Below are 25,476 nucleotides of genomic sequence, written 5' to 3'. Positions count from 1 at the left end.
GTTCTTGAAACACATACAAACTGACACTAATAAAAATAAAACTTTCTGAATAATAGCCATAATGGTAATACAGATTACATTTGCTCTTAAAACTTTCCAAACAAAGATGACCCAATTCTTCACAAATACCCACTTAATACTTTCTTTTTCCACCATATTCATCTTATCTGATCCATGTTCTGGTTTCTGACAGCTGCAACAGGCTAAAAATAAAGCCCTGGAGTAAAACTTTGTTGACTTCAACCTTTCCTTTGCTGCAAGCAAACTTTTTTCCCCCATGAAGTTGGCAAAGCTGGAGAGGTACCATGGCACTTCTTCAAAAATGCAACTTGAAAGTAATTTCAGGGTTACCAATAAAAAAAAAAAGGAAAAAAGAAAAAGCCTCTGCAGCCAGAACGTGTCTCTGACTCTGTACAAAGGGTAACACTGCATCCAAGTGACTCACACCTCACACATGGCATTTCCCCCTTCTCCTTCACTTGTAAAGTGCAAAATTCTGCCAAAAGCACCATCAAGTTTTGTTCTTCTTGCTCTTCAGATAGATTATTGAAAGAATCCCGAACACAGACTTCTAGATTTAAAAATAAAATTTAATCAAGAAGAAATAAAGTCAGCCTTAAGTAATGAAACTAGCCTTCACTAATGCACTTGGATAGAAGGTTGGGTAAGCTGTTGGTTCCTCACATCCTCCGAAAAAGGACTGTTTTTCTCTCTAGAGCCCAGTTTGAAAACAGGCAAGCCTGAACAAGAGTTCTCCTCGGTTTTACAAGGCTTAGTCATCCCTAAAAAAGAACCAGCAAAGGTGGAAATGAGCCCCTCTTCTTTCACAGAGGCTTGTGTCAAAATGTTTGTCAAGTTCCCTCAGAGCACGTACCTGCGCAGCTCTTCCAAAAGTACCATTTTCAAATAAGTCAGAATGATCACACTTCTGCTCTTTTGTACTCAAAATATGTTTTAGAATGGAATAAACAAGATTTTTCTTTTCTGAAGCTCCCATGTAGTCACTAGATAGAGAGGCACATCTAACATTTCTGCAGTCACTTTCAGCCCATTTTCAGCAGAGACAAGAAAAGACCAACACAGCAAAGCCAGCTGCTTTCATGGCCATTTCTACGCAGAAAACAATGCTCTGAACAGACAAGAAAACCCTCTATAGGTCAAAACCATAACAATTAGCTTAAATCCACAAGTAATGTCAATTTAATATCAATCAGACACTTTTTGCAACTTCCCTGCTGGTAGGAAACTGTGTCAAAAGTTCTCATAGATAAATTTAGTGGAAATGGACTACCAAGAGCAAAGTGTTTTATAGAGTTCTTTTTCTACAACATGTGTTTGTCATGTGTCAAAGCTGACTCTACTTTCTCCCCTCCCCAGAATACCACAAATTCTTCTGTAAAATAAACAAAGTTCTGTCCAGAATCTCCAAAATTACCAGAGGCAACCCTGTTTGAGATCAAAGATGCACATCACTGTTGGTCCATCTGCAATATCCCAGATTTTAGCTAGGATGAAATTTGCAAGAAACAGAACAACACTTGAACACCATATCCAGGGATATGGCTAAAAAATAAGAGTTTTGACATTCCAGCTACCTTTTCTAGATACTTAGGAATCTCAAGAGTTGTTTGTGGGATAAATGTCCACAAATGACATTTATACAATGCCATTAGGAAAAAAAACAACCCTTTATCTTTACTCAAAACAGAAATCCAAAAATTCAAATCACATACTATTAACACTAAATAGGAGAAAGAAGTAATTTTCTATTTCTAATGCTTATATTGTTCTGTAATGCAACTCATCAATCACTGTGATAAATTTGGGGGGGGGGGGGGAGGAGCAGCTATGTCTTACATGAAAAAAATGGTAATAAAATATTTGACTTGTTGGAGGCATTAGATACGCTTCTGTACTTTTCTCCCGAAAATCTTAATGATGTTTACAGGCTGGACTTACTTTTCATGCAACATAAGCATGCTAGCACAGGCAATCTCGATTCCCAAAGCTGCTATTATGGTTTAATGAGCCAGCAACACAGAATATTTACAGGTTCTACACATTCTTGATGGCATGCATATAAAACTTCCAGTAAATCCTGACACTCAGGGAACTAATACTCAAAATATTTTTCTGTGACTGTTGCCACAGTAGAATATAAATACTACCCACAAAATTCTCACTGTGGGCTAAAACCTGCTTTAAAGAATTTTTAAAAACCCAAACCCCTGCTAAATAAACAGTTTGTAAACACAGAACAATCTTCTCCAGTAGATGAGAAAAAAATTATAATAACACATCAAAACCTATTTTATGTACTCTGAGTAGTTAAATTCTGAAGTTACAAACAAAATTAAGCATTACAGCTCAAATCCATACTCGTCTAAGGAGTTTAATATACAGATATAGTACTTAATTCCTCATAGATATATATGTAAAATGTGATAGTTTTTGTCCATAGGGATAAAGCTGAAAATAGTCTCAGAACTCGCACTGAATTCCTACAGCAGAAGCCAGAACAATCTCATTGATAAATAAATCACTTAATCCTTTCTTCATTCGCCATCACCCTATTGCAAAAGCATGAAGCTGAAGCCTAGAAAGTCAAAGCTAAAGCCTGACCTTCCATCTCTATCCTCTCTGGCTGCTCCCTTGTGTACCCCTCAAACACATGCCATCATTTCCTGATGAGTTTAGAAGGGGTTATCAGGAGAATTTCAGGACATGTGTCAGTTTTGTGGCAACCTGAATGCTATACAAACATCTTCTGTGTTTAATAGGCGATTTGTATTTTAGTAGGTTTATCCATTCCCGACTTTATTTGTTTAAAGGTGCCTTAACCTTGACATAAATCAATGCTAGGCATCTGTACGGAGTACTTCTGAGGAGTTTAAAAATTAAACTCTTCAAAGAGCTGTATTTTGCAAGGAGGTTTATTTCAAAAATAAACCAAACCAACTTGTCAACGTCTTTGTTCACTTCCTCCCACCTTGAAAATTATGCAGTTTATTCTATTTTTTGCTCTTCTTACAGAGTTCTTCTACAGATCACGATGAAACACCAGGCTGCTCGCTACAAAAACACCACCACCAGTGGCTCCCAAGTACCTTTTTCTTCCGAATACAACCACGAGTGTTTGTGTAAGACAGCAGGGCCAGCGAGTCAGAGGCTCTGGGTCATGCTTTGCAGCAACCCCCCCTTCTAAAGGAAAACAAAAAGCACTGAACCTTTTCTGCCACATGCCCAGTCCTTCCCCCACCACCTCTGTGGTGAAGACGGCCATTATTACATTTCCTTGCGGGTTATTTACAAGGTCTTGGCTCTGACATTGATTTCTTATCTGTTTCCATGACAAATGTTAAGTGTTAATAAGCTGTCCTTTTAAAGAAAGATAATGCTAAACAAATTATAGGAATTAATTACCTCAAACCTATTTATTTTTTTGTCCTGAGCACTGAAACAAGAACAGTAAAAATTACTCAGGACCAGAAAAAACCCACACTTTTTTTCTGCCAATTAATAAGTGTTAGCAGATTAAAGGAAGGTACACTTTAAGCCAGGCAGTACCCTGAAAATCTAAAGCAAATTTGTCAGGGAATACAGAACAACCAGGCAGGCACAATTCCCGCATGAACAGTTTTTTAAATTATAAGTGAAGAGTTACTTATTACATTTTCACATAGTTTGTTCATGGTTTAAATTTTAGGATAAAGGATGAAAGTTTCAGAAATATTTTCAGTTACAGAACCATTAAAATGACAAACATTTGGGATCCCAAAGTACACTTCTACTCTAACTGTCCTTTCAGACCTGCATTGACTGCACTATAATAGCTGCCAACATTTGGTAAGGATTAGCCTTTCATTTAGACAATGGCAAGCATTCCTTAGCTAAATCAGCACTTTTTGCCATCAGACTCATAAAACCTTTTCACAACACAGATTTTCAAGAGAATCCTTTAGGGTTTTAGGATGCTGCTCCTTTTACTAAGTAACAAAATACACCCCAGGGTGTCTCATTGACCGCACTCAGCTGTCCTTTGACCTCTGCAATTGTTTAGCCTAACTTCAGGGCCACAGAATCTGCCTCCCCCCCCAATCAAAAAGGCTAATGTTGCTTCCTCCTAGCACCTGGCGAAGCAAAATCCTGGAGGTTCCCCCCTCTTCCAGATGTATACCACGTTCCAGATGTTGCCAAGCAGAATGTTCCTGCAGGCAGGTTTTGGGAGCCCCCAGGCGCCGTGCGGAACCTGGGCTGTGGCCGTGACCCCCTTGCTCCGCTCAGGGCTGCCCTTGCCCCCAGGGATACAACAGGTCATAAAGCAGGAATAGATCTTCAGCCTTCTGGGTACTGCTGGCTATTTAAATGCAACAAGAAACTATGTGAGCCCAATATTGTGTGCTGAGGCAAGCCTCCCCCCTCTCAGAAGTCAGGGAAAAAAAGACGTGTGAGAATCTCAGTTGGAAGCACAAATCTACCCCAATCATTACCAAGATCTGCATTCTTCTTCCCATTTGTTTTAAAACCTTTGAAAGGACAAATAAACAAACAAACATTCCCCCTCCAAGTGCATAAAACATATATTTAGCTAGTTGCTTAGGTATTTGCAGAGCCTCTAAGTAAAACAGCAGAAGAAGATTGTTACAGCTTCAAAAGAAGTGTCATTAAATAATGAAGTTGACCTCATTGTGGGTATAGAAGAAAAAAATGGAAGCACTCAACAGCCCTCTGCTGAAGGCTTTTTGATTATATGAACTGGATTTCATGATTTTTTTTTTAAGAACTTGGACATTTTACATGCCTGAAGCAAAAATAAAATCGTTTTTTACAGTCCGCACAGCTCCTAAAATGCAGTCAATGGAAATGAAAGTAGAGATGCTGATCACAAACATACAGTGTATTGTCTATTAGGAAAGGCAAGTACAGTACCTTCTCAGATTCCTTTTAGCCTATTTGAAATGCAGTCATGATTAAAGGATGCAGCTAAGAGTTTGTGAAGCCTTGCTCCAAAGTTGTTTAAAACTCCTGAACACCTGAAAAATAAAAAGGGAGAAAAAAGTCAGAATTACTCATGCCAGCATATAGTTTATAACAAGACAAAAACCCCTTCCTGTGGAAACCTGGTCTAGGGTGAAAAAAGGAGTGCCAATGACTATAAAAAGCACATTTTTCTTTAGAGGAACACTTGGTTGAAAGTGCTTGGTTGCTTCTCTATATTCTACCAGAAGTACAAACTCAGAATTTGCACATTTTTGGTGCTGAAGTCACTATATGACAGATTAGGAATTTATCACATTAATATGATAAAGTTAACTGTTGTAGAAACATTAAAAATCTATGATAATGCAGAAGTAATTATTTTACTATTTATAAAGAAACAAACTAAATGGGTGAGCAGTTATCTACCCTATAGATCAATGTTCAAAATTAAATCAGAATTAGCTGGTTGCTCTCCTATCTGGCTTTCCATAAAAATATTGAAGTGAAAACATTACTAATAGAAATTGCGCCTAATAAAACAAAATACACCTGAAGTACACCAAGGAATGGTAAAAGTGGTGTAGCAAGCAGCAAGCAAAAGAATAACTCCTAAAACACCTAGGGCTGTACAGAACACCAATTAACATCAGGAAAAGATTTAAATTAAGTTGTCATTGAGTGGACTTTGACAAGACTTTCTTAGGCAGACAAACTGGTTTGGTTTCTCAATAGCAACTGACCATATTTTGCCAAAGGATTTAAAGGAATTTTGCCTGGTGCTCGCAGATGGGATTTTAAGGCTTAAAGCTGGGAATACAGGCACAGGCCCGCTGGCAAAACCAGAACTCAGCTGTACACCCCGAATTCAAACTCCAGGTTTTAAAACTAATGGCCTTAAAGCTTCCTCCCCCTCCTCTCAATTTTAAAAATCAGCCTGTTTAAGAGAGCAGCTGTAACCCTCTCCGCTGGCTCAGGAAAGGTTTTGGGCAGGATTGTTGTGTTCTGGAGAAAGGCACTAAACAGCTCTATTGCCAGGGACCACCGATGCTGCCCCGCACGGTGCATCCCCGCCACGCTGGCAGCGGCTCCGGCACAGATGGATGGACGGCAGGGACAGCACACGCAGCCCCCGACCAAACTGTAGGGCTCTGCACAGACTGCAGCGACTGCAGAACGTCAGTAATCCAATTCCAACTGCTCCTGGCTCTGAAATTGCTATTTTTCAGACACGTGCTGAACATTTCACCTGCTAGTAATGACATTTTTGTATTTTCTTCTAATTACACTCAAAGCTAAGACCTTTGGCCCTAGGCCACAGACCTCTATTCAGGCTGCACACATTCTCTTAAAGGCCCTGAGCCTTTGTTGTCACTCTCAGTCTTTCATCTATTATTTATATCCATTGAGAAGAGAGATACTCCACCATTTGTGAAGCTTTAAAGCTTCTAATCATCTTAATTTCTTCGCCTTTCAACCAGTGCTTCCCCTTATGGACCAATGCCAACAGTGTGACAAAATAATTTTTCAAGCCAAGATCCTCCTGGACCCTTCCCAAACCTTGACACACACTGGGCTTGAAGTGCCTTTTGTCCTTTGCCGGCTGCTTTTGCAAACACAGACCTTTGCTCAGCTTGGGGGTGGGGGGTTTGGATCTGCTTGTCAGGGCATTCGAGGGAGTTTTCTTGGGGTTTATGCATTTTTGCACCACTTTCTCTCTGTGAAAAAGTCTAACTCAATTAGTACAGCTAAATTAGAGATGCAGTAGGGAACCTTACCACCACAATATTTTAGGCATACAAAATAACATTAACCCTTTTCCTCAATATTGGCAACATTATTTTGTCCTGACCATATAACATAACATGACAAAAAAAAAGTTTTTCATCTTATTTTCAGGTCATCTCCTTCTTATCCTCCCTTATTTACAAATGAAATAGGAAAAAATCAACAGTATTTTTGCCAAGTTGCAGAAGATCTCTTCAGAATTCATCAACCACCAATCTCCATTGCCAAGACCTCTGAGATCTGCTAACGTGACCCACATCTTGGCTCTTTCTTCCACTATGGAATAGCTTACTTTTGATTTTTAACAGTGCTTCCTTGTTGTCTGTCCCCTCTGAAGATCCCCAACCCCCACGTCTTTTCTTATTTTTACCATTTGCTTCAACCAGCAGTTCACTTGAGACTCATCCATCTTACAGTGCCTAAAGTGACAGATGCTCTCAGGAATGACCATACTGTTGAGTGAACAAAAGATAACATCACCTCTAGGAACTCAGGAAGAAATACAACTTCAACCCTGAGACACAGTTATCCTGGCAGAGACAGCACCATAAACCTCTCTCAAGTGAAAAAAAACCCAACCAACAATTGTGGGGAAAAGGAATCTGACACAATTACAAGCCAAAAACTGTATTCTTTCTATCCTAAGCTGTAGTTAGTAGTGTTGATGACCTTGTTATTTTCTTTTTTCTTCCTCCTAAAACCCCACTGAAGAATTTTGTAGAATTTACTTGTGATAAAATCAAGAGGAGAAGAGAGAATGGAGAAAATTCACACAAATACTGTTTCAGGACCCCTACAGACTTGAATGGAGGAAGAAGGCACTTTGGAACAGCTTCAGCAGAAGGTCACACAAGTCCTTTGCCAAAACACAGACATTACCTTGTTAAAATCTACACATCCTACAGACCAGCTGTTGCTCAGTTAAATTCCACAGGAATTCAGAATCATCATGCAAGCCTGTGCCCTTGAAAAATGCATACTGTAACCAGAGTAAGATTACTTTAATGTCACAGCTGCTTGATAAATCTGTAATCTGCAAGTAAAAACCCCTCAGTGTTTTGACATTTGAGCATGCACCACTTAAAAAAAAATTAAATTAGAATGATAGATTTTCCAGCCAACACCCACATATCCAGCTATAGAGTGATGCCTGTTCCTAAACAAAAATCTGCCCTCTTTGCTTCTATGTAAGACTGAGCTAAAAACTGCTGATTTGAAACACATCCGGAATTCTCCATCCAGTCAGTGGAACAGGACTTGTTGAAGAGTCCTGGGTGGTAGAAAATATTACTTAAAAAAAAAAAGAAAGGTCATATTAGCTTCTTCTGGTGACATATCTGCAAAAGTGACGTCACAAATGCTGAGAACCCCTTCTCTGCAGTGAGATACAAAGAATTTCAGTGTCTCTCAGTAAAGCTTTAAACAGCATCTCATGTTCAGTTTCCAAACCCTTCAAGAAATAACCATCATTACAGTACATGAGACTGAGAACATGTGAGTTATACAAACGTAAAGTTAGAGTTGCAAAATAAAATAGGAGGCCTGATAACCAAACATCCTCTGTCCAGTGTAAAGTCAGGGAAAAATCATAACATGGACTTCTTAAGATTTATGTATTGATTGTACTTAGCCATATTTATTAATTTGTGGTGAGTCATGATTTTAGGTCCCTATTCTGATGTAGAAGGTTTCTGCTGTGCTCTCATAGCAGACCACATCAAACCACCGGACTGTAAATGCAGAAGTAATGTATAAATACACCATTTTTTAATACAGGCCATTTTCCCACAGTATGCCATTCTGCAGCACCATTTTGGACATCCAACACAGAGAAATTAAACTAAAAACCAACTTTGGTCCTTCCTAAAGAGGATCCCAGCTCTGGGCCTCAGACCACCTTTAAGAGTTCCTCTCCCATTCTGAGCCCCTGAGTGATCTGACACCAAAATCTTTGATAAAATCCCCTTCAGCTGGGAAAAATATGAACAGGAAAATCTACAAAAGACCATTACTGGTATATGATTGAAAAAGTTTTATGCAAGACTCTGCTTTCCACCTCATATCTCAGCAACTGGCAGAGTTCAAGGCATACTGCAACTACCAAGAAGAAAAGAAATGAGAAGATTGACTCTGGGGGATGTAGTTGGACATTCTGCTGTGGTATCAGAATGCACTAATTCCATTATACCTTGAGTGTCACCGTGTCCAGAACAACCTTCTGAAGCTCCTTCCAACCCAAATAAATCAAAGAAGCAAATAATGATGTCTGCACGTAACATCCTCACAGGAAAAAAAGGCTTGAAAATGTACAATGCTTTCACTCAAAATCCTTGAATATCTTGGCATCAGATATGGATGAAAAAGTAGTAAACTGTATCCTGCCTTAAAAAATCTGTACTCTGCACTCAAATGGGCATCTTATCAAGCAGCCAGCCCTTACACATTTTATCTCCAAATATTTATCACAGTAGAGGGAAGTGTTTATAATTAATATGCAATCCATCTTCTGCATGCTGCTGCTTTTAAACAAGACAAAATGTGAGTAAGAGGTCAAAGCTACTAGAAAGGGCCTTAGAAAAAACCTCTGATATTACAACCATTTTGCTGGAAGAGACAAGGTGTATAATAGATTATTGGAGTCAAACTCCATATGGAATAGGGCAGGCCAAGGGTACTGATCCAAGCAGCAGTGAATAGTATCAGAACTGTCAGTATTAATGTGTTTGGTAACTCTAGACTGCTTTGAAAATCTCTCATTCAATGAGATTCACATTTTCCAATTGAAGCTGAACATTTTCACATGCATGTATGCAAAATCACTTCTCATTCAATGCAATTTTAACATGGAATGACTGAAAAATTGATAAACTTACAGGTAACTTCTGTCATTACCATTAAGTTATTGACACTGAAACATGACCTTGAAATGACAGCTTCATTAATGCAAGTTTTACCAGGGAAGGTTTCAAAAAGCCCTGATTAAATTAACTACTTTTAAACACAATAGGATCAATATGTATGCAGAGAATGTACACCCCCATGGCAAGTTCTGCTTGCTTGATTGATCAAAAACAAAACAATCCTGTGGCTTTCCAGATCTCAGCTGGTGCCAGAAATCCACATAGAAAAAAAAAAATCCATCTAAATGAAACTCTGAAAAGGTTTACCCTTCACCAGTCTATTTGCACTTCAAAAACTCCTTAAGTCCTTCAGCTAAACCCCAGGGTTGAACCATTTCAAAAATGAGAGGGGGATGGCCATGATTTATCTTCCTTCTGTGCTCTGGACAGAGCTGTAAAATCTGCCTGCTGGTGTGCCTGTGTGCTACAGGCTTCTTTTCATGAACCTTGGATACTTACCCGTTTTAGAAACAACTCTGCTCAATTCCTTACTGCCCTTTATTTCCTTCAGTCAGACACAAGTACCATTTTTAAGGGAAAATTTTGATTTTTGGGCACCGGCATGCAAGCTGATGAAGCTGAATCAGCAAAATGGACAAGCATCTGAAATTAGCATTTTAGAGGGAAATATAGCAGATCTTGGATTGGCCGTTGCCTTAGTGAATTTGTGCTCATGGAACACTTGTTTAACAATCTAATTTAAGCCTATCCCTTTTATTTACTAGTACCAAACACGTTTTTAGCAATAAGCTCAAAAAATTTTCTGTTTGTAGATAATCAATGTGCTAGGTCACCCAGGATGCATTTTCCAGGCTTCTGTACTTCAAGGTACATTACCAATAGAAGGAAAATGGAGATTTCATGGGTCACAAACTTCTGCATCATGAGTACCTTCAGTGCTGCTGTCAGCCACGTAAAACTCAATCGATACACTCTTGCTTTATTTGTCCACTATTAAAGCCACTGCACCCAAATTTCTACAGGTTTGGTGGTTTGTTTGTTGGTTTTTTTTTCTGAAGTGAAAAATTCAACAATTCAACAACTATACTGACATTCTTAGAACACAATTTAATGCTGTGGTATTCAGTTTGTATAGTAAAAAACATAAACACACACATATAATATAAACATAAATCCTACAGCACCAACACTGTGGAAGAGTACAAAGCAAGGACACTGAAACATGTTTGTGTCTTCAGCTTTTCTAAAGCTTTCTTCTACTCTTAAGACCCAACCCTATAAACCACGTATCAGTGGCACAACTCCTACCAGTCTAAATTCTTCAGACTTGGGTAAACAGATAGACTTGCTCTCAAGGTAAACAACAATAAGAATAGATTCAATATTAACTATTTTTGCATGGAAGGGGCCCATTTATTTCCAAAGTCTTATTTAGATTTTGCTTTCCTCACAGATTTTTTTCTCTTCCATTCTAAAACAACATAAATGGATGAAAAATATGTTATGAAAACATAAAAACATTGCACATCCTGCCACAGGAGCTTGAGTCTTAATTAGACTAGAGTGAAGCTTCAAAAACATTGACATTGTGCTTGTTTTTGTGCAAGCCAAATACTGGCCCTAACAAAACTGCAGGACTAATCTGGGGGAAAAAAAAAACCTAACCAACCCTAATCACTCCAATAATCCCCACTCAAATCCACAAGGATACTTAAGTAAGAGGTTGTGGATGTAAGAAGGAATGGCATCTTACTCAGCATCTGACATGCTACTCAACTCCTCAGAGTCTGAAACTCTCCTTTGCTCCAGAAAAAGAGTAAAAGATGTTTTAATAGTATATGCTCTTTTGTGCATATGCTTTTCATATTAACAAAATCCTCTTCACTTGTTTTTTTTTGTAAAAACTGTAATAGAATATTTCTTTGACTTTGTCCTTCACCGTCTCATATTTGTAAGACTGCACTGAGGGTGTTTATAAACTTGCATCTTCTCCTGGTGTGCTTGCACAAATTCAGTATTTCAGCTGCCACTTCATTAGCAAAACACTTCAACTTCCCTCCATGAGCCAACATTTCCTATTTTAATAAAGTTTTCATGAAGGTGGAAGTTTGTCTCTTTTTACCACATTCCCTATTACCAAGAACAAGCTTTGTAAAATATGTATTGTAATAAAGAAGTTTTGAGTATTTGTGCAGCTATCTATTTTTTCCATACCTATTTACAGTTCCTGAGAAAACCCCAAATAGACATGCTGATCAACAGGATTTGGTACTTCTATTTCAAGAAAAGTGAATGTCACCACACCCCAGCCAGGTAAACCCACTTTAGAAACTGAAGTCCAAGCAGACAGAAGAAAAATACCATAAAACAGAAAAAAGAATCTGGAAAAACAAAACACCAGTAAGAAATACCCTGTGGATTCATTAGCAACCAGGGTGGCAGGCTTTCCTCTAATTCCCTTTAAAAGCCCATGACTACCTGCAGAGCCTGGGAGCGCAAATCACATTAGTGGAGCCACCAGATGACCAAAGAAAGCACTGGAGGCCTGGTGAAACCAGTAAACAAAAGGCAGCATTCCAGCTGAATGCCGCTGCTAGAGTCAGCATTGTAAGATGCTTGGATCTGATAACCCAAAAACCAGATTAGCTGCAGGCAACAAAAGAGTAAAATGAGAAACAAAGGGGTCATTTTGACACATGAAGAAATCATTTCCATTAAACCATCTTGAGTTTACTGTGTAGTTATAAAAACTGCTCCTACTTGAAGTGACATTTGAAGCAATGAAGCTGTGACAGTGCAGTGTCTTGGAAAAGCTCCTGAAATAACACATCCTTGAACACCATATAATTCAAAGAGGCAAACTGCCCTCTTTGTCTTTGAATCTTTATGATGTTTTAAAGGTCTAATAATGATTTTTAAATCCGTTGTAGAGATTTCAGTTAGAAGACTTAACACATATGGCTAAGCTTGAGGAACAGATTCACTAGTTTTATCTGTATTTAAAAGTCTCCTGCAGAAAATGCGCATTCTACAATATTCTCATGTACACAAGAAGGCTGCCTTCTCCCCCCAGTCCCCATCTCCTCACATGTGTGCCTCACTTACTGTCAACACAGGAAAGAATCATGTTATATTTCTTATTAGAAGCTTAAAACAGGATTTTTATACCAAAAAAAGCCCAGGCACACTATAATCACAAGGACCAAACTCCAAAACTCAAACACAAAAGTCTGTAAGAATATGCAGACACCAGGGAGAGAGAGAGAGAGAGAAATCAAAACTTTTCAGAGTAAAATTGGAAAATTTGCCGCAATTTTGTCTTACATGCTCAAAGCCAGAACAAGTCTTTTTCTTTCTTCACAAGACAGCAAATTGTCCTGCTATGAAATATTCAGGAGCTAGAAGAAATTTCTGAGGAACACTGTGGTATGCAGAGAACATTTCAGCTTGCTAGCTTTGCTCTCTGCATCTCTTGTTGCTAGCACACAACACAGAGCTGACACACGGTGAGGGAACAAGCCTTCCTGGAACACCACAGCTCTTCCCTGGGTTTGGAACACATACAGCAACTAAGCCCACTAGCGTCAGTAAGGATGGGATCTCACATATGAAGCATATCTATCCACAGCCAGCTGATTCCTCTCAGTGGCAAATGCAGAGAAAACAGACCCAGAAAAACATCTCAGCCGAGTCTGGTGGGGACAGCATAAAAGCACAACCTGCAGCTGTGTCCAGACACAAATATATGGTATGCACTGACCTGGAAATCCTGCTATCGAGGCTCAGTGAAAGGCTTGTCAGAAAAAACTTTGCAAACACCTTCTGCTACTTGGTGACTTTTTCAAAATACACAGCCATGAAACACATCTGAAAGGGGAAAGATGCGATGCAGGACTCTAATTCTAGAATATGGCCATCTCTGGGGACATCTGTGCCAATATACCCATCAAAGTCCAAAAAACCAATGGCATGGAGTAGGTACTGTGCACATACTGTTTTTCCCTGGTTCCAAACCACTCTGCTCTGGAATACTACCATGGTATCCATGCTGCTTCTAGTATTTTTGCCACATACATAACCCAAGAGAAAAAGATGGATGGGCACAAGACAGGCAGAGTAGAAGCCCCTCTTCTCTTACTGTTCTTTTAAAGATACCTTCTTACCCAAAACAGCACTCAGGCATAAACACGCCTTTATAAATCCACAGAAGGAAAACATGAAAGGTGTGAAGAACAGAGTCAAAAAGAAAGGAGATTTCAAAAGAAATATGACGTGTGACCAAAATGTGCACACATATGTGCTGTAGAAATGTAAGTGGAGGGTAAACACAAGATACTGCTGTACACCTGGCTCATCTTGAACCCTTATACTGGGGAGATTCAGCCTGTCACCAGTCAAAGAAACTTGTGTTTGTATTTATAGCAATCAGCCAGTCTGAATACAAAGATGGATGCAGCTAGTAATCACATTAAGTCATCCACTTTAATGCCTTTGTTGGCCTTGGTGCTGCAAAGAGAAAACAACATGCTTGGTAGCCATGAACAGTCAGATTATGATTAGTGATTTTACACTGCATCTTTCTAATAAAATATCAGAGCACTCTAAGCCAAGAAGCAGATCAGTTCAGAATATTAAAAAAAAAGAACTCCTTTAAATATTTAATACAAGCAGACCATATTGGAATTACAAATGGCTTTCCCAAGCAAGGCTATTTATTTCAAGTTGTGTTGCCCAAATTCTCCCATCACTAAGATATTCCAGAAAAACAGAAACTCCATCAGGACTTCCTGTTTATGTGCTGTTTCTTGTGCAGAAACTCTGATTATGAGCAGACCTTCCTAAAAATGCTAATGTTAAAAGCTTTCGTCCCTTTGAGGAATTCGAGTTATTTCAACATAGGGGCAAGCACCTGACTCACAAGTATTCCCCTAGCTGGGAATGCCATGGACCCAGTTCTGGGCAGTTGGTTGAACACCTGGGAGGTAGAAGAAACTGGTGGTTTTGTTCCTAAGGTCATTCAGCAGAGCTGGCACAAGGTCTCTAGAAGGGCCCCCACATACACAGAAAAATGGATGGGTTCCTTACAGACCTGATAGGAAAACCACAAACAGACCAGGGCATCTTCACTACTCCTACTGATGTACAATGCCCAGAGAGTTTCCTTGAGCACAATTTTGGACCACAAATATTTGACATTGGAATAGTTGTCCCAGTAGACTAGGAGCCATTCATAGAGAAATTATGTCTGACCCAGACACTGCTTGCCATACTAGAAGTCCAGGAATATTTACAGAAGTGGCTATGGAAGCATTCTACCTCAAGGTGAGAAGAGAAATCAAGCTGCTCTTTGAACAATTAACACAGAAATCTAGCACAGAAAAAGAGACATGTGAAAGCTGCAGGACTGGGAAAGAATACTGCTCTGCATTCACAAGGATCAGACAGTTGCTGGTGCTTTTACTCAATCCTTCCACATCTCCAGTGCTCTGGCATGAGGAGAAATGAAAAAAACGGTCAAGGGAAAAAAAAAAAAAAGCCTTTCAGAAATAAGAATTTCGTAAGAAAAGTAAATAGAAGGCGAATATCTTGTCCTCTCTCACACATACTGAAGTAGAGAGATTTTACGAAGACTAGGAATAAAAAAAAGATTATTCTACTTTTGAAGTACAGGAACGGGCAACAGATAAAAACAGTGCTAAGGAACTCTCTCTGCTTGTGATTACAAACCTGAGGCTGATAAAGGTGGGCTAAGGAGAGTAGCGGCATTTTCTTCTCATGACATCATAACCAACTTACACTGAGCTTTTCTGAACGGAGCTGACTTTCCTATGAACAGGTACAGGGCTCTATTTTTGTCAGGGCTTCTTTAGAAACTAACTCAAAATGAAAAGCCCATACAGAAAGATCCTGAAAAAGACATTCATACTCCCACCAGTTGATTATAACACAATAATCACAAGTGTATAACAAAACATGTATCAAGATAATCTAATCCTCTCTACAGCTCTGATTTTCTCTGAAATTAAGTCCCCCAGATTTCTCTGAAATCTGTCCCTCTCTTCTTTCAAGGAAAAAGTCTCAATTTCTGCTAAATGTATGGTTTTCAAGGCCATACCCACACCCCAACCTATAAAGAAAAGAAAATGCTTTGATTGAGTGAAAAAGAATCTTTCCACAGAATTCAAAAGGAAGACAATTTTTTGCTCCTCATTTACATCTATTATTATTGTATAGGCATTTTCAGAGGGCAGGTAGTGTAAAAGCTATACAGGTTAAAAAACAAAACAAAACAAAACTGACTTCAGTGCCTGTCACCCTTGAAATTCCTAATGTGACAAGAAGCAGTACTTCTCCACCACATCCTATATGCTTCTGGTGCCTTCCAGAAAGCCTTTTTATCTGATGCTGAGAACAGGCTCCTGCTGGAGATCTGAATGCTGGGGACTGAAAGTACTGCACAAATGACAGAGTTGGGGAAAATGACTGGTTGACTATAGAAAGAAACAGGAAATCAATTCTCAGAAATGCTATCTTTGCTTCAGTGCTTCTGTTTGGCCTCCTCCTCCCACACTTGCTCTCTGTCCCTTGCCAGCTTCCTATTTTACCAGCTCTTTACCTTGCTACCCAGTAGTGAGGGAGGGAAAATTTACTACGATCATCTTCCTTCTGCTGGTGCATTATGTGTCTGTCTTAAAAGTGTCTGTGTCTGGTTTACCCCAGCCTAGGTTTGGCTGTCATCTAAAACCACAGCAATTCTTTCTTTCAGCCTTTTCTGCTTCCCCAAGTACCAATTCTCATCCCATCTAATGACAGGGTTTGAGAGAAGCACATTTTTCTCATGGAAACTATGAGAAAGCAACAGAAGGATGAAAATTAGTGTATGAAGAATAAACAGACATATTTTTTTAAAAAGCAAGGGCCAGCTGGATAACAATTCCAGATAAGATTTAAATAAACATACGTGGGAGGTAGCAGGAAAGGCAGTTGGTTCCTCATGCTCAGACGCACACAGGTAATGACCTCTGTCTCTTGCTCTCCTAAAGCTAACAATGCTGGTTATTGCACTCCTCCAGTGAGCTCTGGAAAGGATCCAGTGCACTACTGATTACATTTCATCCACAGTTAGCTTAACCTTTGAAACATGACAGTCAGTGGCAGTGAGCAGGCCAGCACATAAGGTCAGCTCAACCTTGTTGGTCCCAGAATTCTCCCAGTGTTTGCACAGAAAACAACCTGGAGATCAGGGATTCCTACCCTGCAAACACAAAAGGACCAACAGGGACTGTGCCAGAATGTTGATTTTATTGCAAGGTGTCATTCATGGCCATTAATCTGTCAAGACAGAAAAATACAGGTTATCCTCCTTTAAAAAACCAAAATAGTATCAGACAGAAAGAGTCTCATTTAGGAAGGCAGAGATGTGACTGATCTACTGTCAGGTACCAGGTAAATGTTGCACATTACTCCTCCAAGAATAGAAAGACAAAAATACCAAAGAGAAAATAAGTACGTTCTGAAATAATGGTGAGACAACTAGGTCAGCAAGTGTAACAGGAACACTTTGTGCTCAAAGGAAAACTAAAAAACCAATTCCTGTTCAATTGCCCGTTTTTCTCAAGTTACTTCCTTTCCAGAACAGCCTCTTTTGAAGCTCACTTTTTATCTGCTCTACACCCAATTTTAAAATGAAAAAAACAGCATCTTCAATTACCTTGAATTTCTACAGAAAAGTGTAAGACTTAGCAAGATCAGATACCTTATCTCTTTCCAAATATTATTTCTACATCTTAACAAAGCCCTTAGTCTCGGGAAAACATATGCACAGGGAGAACAACAAAGATATTCCAGGCTTCAAAAAGCTTCTAGTTAGTTATTTAGAACTTACCACTTTTTCCTTAGGGATAGTATAAAAGCATTTTTAAGGTATTAAAGTGGGGGAAAAAATCAATTTTTCTCAGAAACAACTGCCCTCTAACATAATAGCAGCGATGAGGATTTTTTTAGACATGGTTAACTATCCCTTGGAGCATGTGCACTTGCATTTTTCTTTGGATTTTTTGTGTTTGTGTGGACAGCTCAGGGAGCACAGGCTTTTCAAGAGCCAGTAAGAGGTGAAGAAAAGGTCATTTCTGCAGAACTCATTTTCTCTTAAATTCTCAGAGAAATGCTGCTAAAAGGAGGCAACAATAAACCCATCACCTCTTCCTCTCACAATTAGCATTCCCGAAGGTCCTCTCAGCTATAATATAGCAATATCTTTGGTTATACCCTATCACCTTCTCATCCTCCTCTAACACAAATGCTGGCAACAGACCTGTTAAGAGCAGGAGCTGGACTAGACCTCCAGACAGCCCCTCCAGCGGCACTTCAGCACTGCCATGAGCAATCCACTCGCCCACGAGCTGCATCTGCTGCTGCTCCAGAGGCAAGGCCTCCCCTCTGCTTCCATTCATACCGCTGCAAATCCCCACCATCAGGCACAAACTGGAAACCTTGTCCCTGGATTTTCCTGGAGGCAAATCCAGGGTCCTACAAAGTAGGCATAAAGAAACAGCTGTGCATCAAAGTTTACTGTGCTGGAGCAATGTTAATTCTTGTATTTAGAGTTGGAAAGGGGATGATGCTTTAAAAGCTCACAAACAAAACAGAGCCTTTGTAAAATCCCGAGTCTTGCTCTCAGAGCTTACTCCCTCCCAACTCTTCACACCTCTCCACCCCCACAGGTCTCTAAAATAGCCTGCATCTTTATGAAGGTAAAGCACATAAATACACTTTTCCAATAGTTTGTCACCTTGGAGCTGGCAGTGTATGTATTGGGAAAAACGCTGCCCTGACCTACAGATTGGCTGCTTCCCCAAGCATCCACATGAGACAACAGGCCACACAAAGGAACACGGTTACCCCCAGCACACAGAGAAGTGGGTGCTGGAATACACTGGGTAACAGGAAAATCCAATTCCAGAGAGTAGGACCACAGAGCAGAGATGTTTAAGCAGTTCTCCTGACAGCAGCAAGGTCAGGTCAGAACCAGGGTGAAACAAAAGCCCTTCCCAGAGCAGGGCTGGTGCCAGTGCAGCAACTGGCCATCTCTGGCTTGGAGAAGGCTCTTCCACCCTGGCTCAGGAGCTGTCTGGGCGGGCTCCATGTGGCTACACTTCCATTCCTGCAGCCAAAATGTCCCAGCATAAGCAAAAGCACCACACAAGTGAGATGGTGCCAGGGAGTGGGAACCCAACAAGGCTCACCAGTGCTGGGCTGGCCCTGGATCAAAGTCAGCTGGCTCTGGATCAAGGTCAGCTGCCCCATTAGACACTGGGCTGGACATCTCAATAACAAAGGGGAACAAGTGGCAGATAACAGAGAGAACAAACCCTCACGGTTTGGGGTTTTTTTTTGAAGGCCTTGAAAGAAAAGATAAAAACCTTTAGTGTAACATTATAGAGACCAAAAAAAAAAAAAAAGCTGGCAGAGAAGTGCAAAAAGAAAGGTAACGCAATCAAGTTGACACTCAGAAAACAACAGCCATGACGACCAGGCACAAGGAGACATCTGCCCAGTGCAATGAACATAGTCCTGATGTGGTGAAGATGGAAGCTTGGACCATGGTATTTCCCTCTCCAAATGAAAAGGTAATACAGCTAGGTCAGAGACCTTACACAGGACACAGCCATGGTATGGGTGGCTTGTGCACAGTGGCAGAGAAAAGACACATAACAGAGGATATCCTGGAGGAGATGCCAGGGAGAGAGACCAAGATATCAGCTCCAGCCCAGGGAGCTCAGTGATTCACTTTATGGCCTGAAAGCACTTCCCACCAAAGTTCACACAGGAAGATAATGTCCCCCTCAAATGAATTTATGCAGATGGCAGTTCATTTGTCAGAGGTTAAAATGAGCCACTTCCAATTTAAAACAAGACCACTCGAGGTCCTCAACAGACAAGAACTAACAGAAAGCCAGTCTCTGTACGTGAGCAGGTTCTGCTCATGTCTGTTGTCTGATTTTAGAGGAGTTTATACCACCAGACCTACAAGGCCTGCTGGTCCATTAAATCTCATACCAAGTCTGTATTTCTCAAAAGATGCAAATTAAAAACCCGAGGTTTGCACAGACAGATGCTCCTGCAATGTAACTTCTGAATTAAAAACAAACATTCCAAAATGGACAACTGCTAAAATAATGTGAGCCCGGATGCTTCAAGCAAAAAAACACTTGTGAGGCAATTACCATTTTTTCTCTTAATTTAGATTAAATCCCCACTTTACTGATGCTAAGCCTCAGTAAGACTCAAAAAAAAGACTGTTTTAGAAAGTATTCCTTGCCCAGTCTATTAGCCAGTTTCCTGCGCCTTTCTCACATGAACTTGTAATCCTTGATAAGGTTTACACACATAAAAATAATGTTTCAAGATGAAAATCACCATTACCTCCACGCAAAAACACTGTATCATGTCAGGTGTCTGATACAGTACACCAAGCACAGTGGCAGAAAGATGTAAAACAAAACATTTCATTTCACTACCGCTGAAATCAGCTACTGAAGCTTGTTCATTGATTTTCCTTCATTAAAAAATAAATGATTGTAAAAGAAGCGTTGCTTGGCAGGATCAAAGCCTATCCTACAGGAAACACACACACAAAGCATTTGGAAATGAGGGTTAATTTGGCATGCAATTTAACAGCATTAGCGTTTATCAGCAGCATTTCAAGGTCAGGCACAGCCATGTTTAAAATGTTTGGTTTTGTTACAGTTTCAACTACAGCACACTAGCGTTCAAAACATCTTAAACCACAACTAATAAAGTGATGTGGCTCTATAACTCTCCCTTTTATTAACTCAAGACTTGACTCTTTCAAGAAAAAACCCAAAACTGTATCAAATTGGCAGATTACAAAAAATGCTCTTCATCTGAGCATGGGATTAAGTGAGACAGATTAGGCCAGATGGAAGGAGTCCTTTTACTGACTTAGTTTGTTCAAAATTGAAAGAGCTTTTGAAGATACTCTTTTAATATGTCAAGTGACTGAGTTAAAATGACCTCATATTTCAAGTAGTGAATTTCTTCAAGTCTACCATTTAGATTTATTCTAAGAAAAACCCCCACTTTTTCTTTTTTGCCAAAATCTAATCTGCTCAAAATTAAAGCTAGCACATTTTATTTATTCCCCAAAAGATTAATTCAAAATGTAAGATTATTCCTTTTTTATTATACTTTACATTTAATTTATTCAAAAACATACAAAAGGATGATGGATAAAAGAAAACACAAAGCAGATTTGCTCAGATCCAATATGAAATAGTCCAAACACTTATGGTAGATTTTCCCTTTCATTTATTTATAAACTCAAAAAACTAGTGAGTGGTTGCATGTTTTCACATTCACTGTTATGCTGTGGAAAAGTTTTCTGCATCTTTTTGCTGAAAGCTTGCTCTATATAGAGTCCCAACTACCACTAATGCTGACAGACTTTAACAGCATTTGGCACCAAATGTTTCACGAGATCAAGTCCATACAGCACTCGAAACAAACACTTTGATTAATCAATTACTGGCAGAACTTCACAGTACTGTGGATGTGTGCCTAAGAGCTTTACAAATGCTTACAGGACAGTGATGTTAGGGGGCTGAAATCTCTTAAGCCTCTTTCTTTGCAATTCTCTGCCATGGTTCAGAAGAATGCCACCCCATTACACCAAAACCAGCACGGAAAACAGCCACTCTCGCCTCTTGCATGAGCATAATTAATCTTCTGACACCTTGACAAAGCAGCTTGTTGATAGTCAAAGAAAGGATTTTTCTGATTTCCTTCCAAGACAGGAGATGGTCTTTATCCATCATCCCTTCTTCCTGATCTCTTCTTCCAGAGTCTCCACATCAGCAGAACTGTCTATCAGAGCAGACAGCAGGAGGGAGAGGTCTGACTGATTGATAGGGCACCAGTGCATGACAGTGCTATTTAAGTGTAGGAACCTATTGTTAGAATCTTACTTTACAGCAGTTAAACAAATATAATGGCGACCAATTCAACCATTGTGCCACTAGAGTCAGCTCAAGCTAATAAGTAAAGTTAGCTAATTACGCTGATCTGATTTAAAATCCAGACAAATCGTAGAGACAGTCAGCATTACTGTGCACTGAAAGAGTAGAAATTGTAAAGAAAAAAGTTTTGCACAGATTATGCTTTCTGAATGGAATTACTTCTCACTCTCCCTTGTGAGCAGGATCACACACTTTCCTTCTCTCCCTGGGCCTGCTAGGTACTCCTAATAAATCAAAATAATTTTTCATTTAATGTAGTTGAAATTTCCTCCTCTTCTCTTACCTACCCCAAATTCTAACATATCTTACTGTTAAGATTGTGAGAAATTCCAGTTTTTGAGAGGAAAACATTATACAGTGGCTCCAAAAAGGTGAATACTGTACACTAAAAAATACACCAAACCCCACACTAGTGACATATCTTTGAGGATACTGATTTGGTGTAACCAAAGTACAGGTGTCCTGATATAAAGAAGATTCTGCATGCTTCTCAGAAACAGATACTTAATATATAAATCACTGGGTTTACCTGTAGAAATAATATTTTTCTTATATACACATTATATATATATGTATAGACACATTATATAAATATATATGTATATTTGTATCAATTTTGTAGTTTCTCTCCACTCATCTCCCTCACCTTCCCAAAAAGATAAGCAAATTATTTGGGCATAATTATATGTTCACTTAATTATTTTCTATACTTTCATTAAGGGTAGACACTGTGTTAATCATTCCTTTCAAAAACTCTTAATTCTTTGAAAGCTGCTGGTCACAGAGGAAAGCAGTCCAGGTCACAGAGGACCAGGGCATGGCACTCTGTGAACTGCTGCCAGCCAGGGCAAGTCCAACTCAGTTCTTGGTGATCTATTTCAAGTATAAATCAGACCACAAGCTGTGTCTCACCAATGTAACCACCAAGGCAGAGCCATACAAGAGCCAGTGTTTTCTTACTGAAGTTGCCAAGAAAAAGACCTTCATCTGGGTCAGAGGAACTTGGTAACTCCTGGGTTTAACTACACCATTCTGACCTTGACTGATTCATTCAGGACTTACCGTTCCATAAAAATAGCTGCCTGCGCTATCTGGCCCAGACCAGTTCTCCAAGAAATCTTCTTTCATTCATTTATACCAGAACAACTACCACTATTTATCTCTATAAGTAAAATTAGCCATTCAGAAAGTGAACATGGTGTTCTTGCCATAAACTACATGCAATTTCAAGGGATACCAACCAGGCTGGAGCAGTTAAATATTATTTATGTCAGAGCAAGTGTTAAAAATCTACACATTCTTTCTCTCAAGAACACTGTAAGCCACAACCTGGAGGAAGATCTCCCTGTCTCTTCAATGGCATTTTATGCTTGCAGATATTGAGGCAACAATAGGAACAGCCACCTGCAGTCTCCTACTTTTCCTTATGTAACTTCCCCATCTGGGTTCAGGAATCAGCAGACCATTAGGTCCTTGTGCCAACAGGACAGATGAAGGAGAGATGGGGAACACTGGCATGGGTGAAGACACCATCCAAATCCCAAGAGCTGTAATTAAATGCAGGGAGAATGCAGCTGGGAGGCAAAAGGGACATTGGTGGAAAAAGCAAGGCAGTCTCTGTTGCTAGAGAGGAAAGGAGACTTTCTACACTGGAAGAGACTAGGTTGGAATTGATGAGACACAGAGCAGCAAGGCTAGGCAGCCTGAGTCCAGAAGAAAGGTAAATGTGAACAAAGGGCTGAGGAACACAAGGCTATGGAAAACAAAAGGAATATTGAACATCAGAGTGCAAAATTTGAGGTTATTCTCTAATCAAAATATCAAACGCTACTTGTCATATAAGGGATGTGAAAATACAAGTAAGACCATCTCCTTTCTTCCCCATTTCCCTAGGATGAACAACCAAAAAAGCTGTCTTCCTCCATATGCAAGCCATCTTTTTTTTGCATCAGAAATAATATGCTTTTTTCTGGATTGCAGTTCCACCTATTTTTTTTAAAACTGGAAATGCTGAGTCAGACTAGAGGGGGAAAAAATATAGATCAATAAATGGTAAGTGCAAGCTTTAAAAATGCCCAGGCCAGGCAAACATGAATTCTCCAGAGTAGAGGAGATCATAGAGGTTTTGTCCATAAAAGCTCTCCTCAGCTGAACATTTCCTCTCTCTGTTGTCAAGTCAGTGGCAAAAATTTATCAAGTGTTTACTGCCACCGTATAGAGTATTACTGCATCACAGGAACTGGACAAGGGCATTAAAGATCACCAGAGAACTGCAAAGGGTTATTTTCAATGAGATTCCAACTATGCAAGAATCACTAGCATTGTACATCCAAAACCCAAATGCAAGCTGAATGGCTGTCAATCAAAGGTGAAGTTTAACAACAAATACAACAATTTCAGTTATCTGACGGATGAATTTTGCATTCTATGCCTGAAAACAAAGGAGTAGCTCTCCCCCAGTGGTGGAATGGGAGAGCACTGGGACCTGCAGTAGCTCCTGTGAAGATAAGACATGCCTTTGAGTCTGTTTCTTTTGTTAACAAAGCAAGGAGCTGACCTACAGCCCTGACTAGGCTGTATCTTCCAAGCACATGCAGAGCAAAGATATCTAGAGGGAGGAGGCAGCTCAAGAAGCAGAAAGAGCCCACCCACAGCTGCAGGCAGCTTTGTGGGCATCATGTTCTGAGCAGTGGACTGGATAGCTCACAAGGAGCTCCTTGCTGTCCTGGGGTCAGTGTCTATCCAAGTCCAACCTTCCTCTAAACTGTCACGTATCAGTACCTTTGCACTGCACTGAAAAACCCTATGAAGAAATACCATGTCTGTGGGTTTTCTGTGTGATGATAGAATGGATCAGGGCATTTACAAATTCCTTATAGTAAATTGCCACTTTAAAAGAAGGCAGTGCATTTGTTACTGGTGCTATTCCCCTGTATATATTAGGTAGAAGATTGTTAGCATATGCACATCCATTTACCTCCCTATGCTAATACCTCTTGGGCACTTAGGTACCAGCTAGCAGAGTTTGAATGTGAGGTTCTGTTCAGTAGAAACACAGAATTCCTTTGGAAAGATGAGGCCAAAGGGCACTTGGGCAATGAATTAATTCTAGTGAAGAAAAAGCTATGGATAAAGACTTTGCTTGCTGCTTTACTAACAACCTCCACTAGTACTTTCTGGCTTGCTTAATATTCTAAGTCACAATTTACAGCACCATGACAAGCTTTAACCAGATTAAATGCTTCTTCCCATCCTGATGTCTGAATTGCAGACAGAGGGAGGTGCAGTCCTATTAACACCAGGAGCTATAGGTGTAGTATCAGTCTCTGAAGGAGCACTGAAGGAAAAGCTGACTCCAGCAGTGAAGCTCCATCCTCAAAAAGCAACCCTCCACTAGATTTACCATAGAAAACATGATTCCTCTCAATTATGAGAGTCTCTCACCTGTGCTCTAAAAGACAAACAGCAATACAAATGGTTTTCAAAGTTCTCTATAAACTACTGATTTATAATTTAAGATGATTATTTTGAATTATTTGACTTAAGAAAATCCAAGTTATATCCAAAGATTTCATAGGACTAATCTGAGCCATACATGGCTTTAATAATTCAGGTCAATATTTTTCAGTGAGGTCTTCATTTCCATGAAGCCCTACCAAGGCTTACAGCAAAGGCAATGAAAGAATTGGGTAGTACTGCTAAAATGCTTCATGAACCTACATAATATCTTTTGTAATCAGCTCTTACATTTACCTATTAACAGTGTGAGGCAGATAATAAGATAAATAAGTTTGAACACTCTTTAAGCAATT

At 39.7% G+C, this 25,476-nt stretch overlaps 1 protein-coding gene across 10 annotated transcripts in view; it reads right to left on the bottom strand.

Moving 5' to 3' along the window:
• Positions 1 to 25,476, bottom strand: part of GREB1L (GREB1 like retinoic acid receptor coactivator) — a 131,433-nt gene that overhangs the window by 70,651 nt on the left and 35,306 nt on the right. For 9 of the 10 annotated variants that reach the window (XM_038126716.1, XM_038126719.1, XM_038126715.1 and 6 more), the window contains one exon: positions 4,930 to 5,033. The gene's annotated coding sequence lies outside the window, so the exon portion shown is untranslated. Of the gene's footprint in view, positions 1 to 4,929; positions 5,034 to 16,587; positions 17,284 to 25,476 lie in introns of those variants that run through there. The other variant, XM_038126720.1, reaches the window with a different exon arrangement.

Source organism: Motacilla alba, chromosome 2 (assembly GCF_015832195.1).
Source record: "Motacilla alba alba isolate MOTALB_02 chromosome 2, Motacilla_alba_V1.0_pri, whole genome shotgun sequence".
NCBI lineage: Eukaryota > Metazoa > Chordata > Aves > Passeriformes > Motacillidae > Motacilla > Motacilla alba.
The sequence above is the reverse complement of the archived record's forward strand: the minus strand, read 5'-3'. Positions and strand labels throughout refer to the sequence as shown.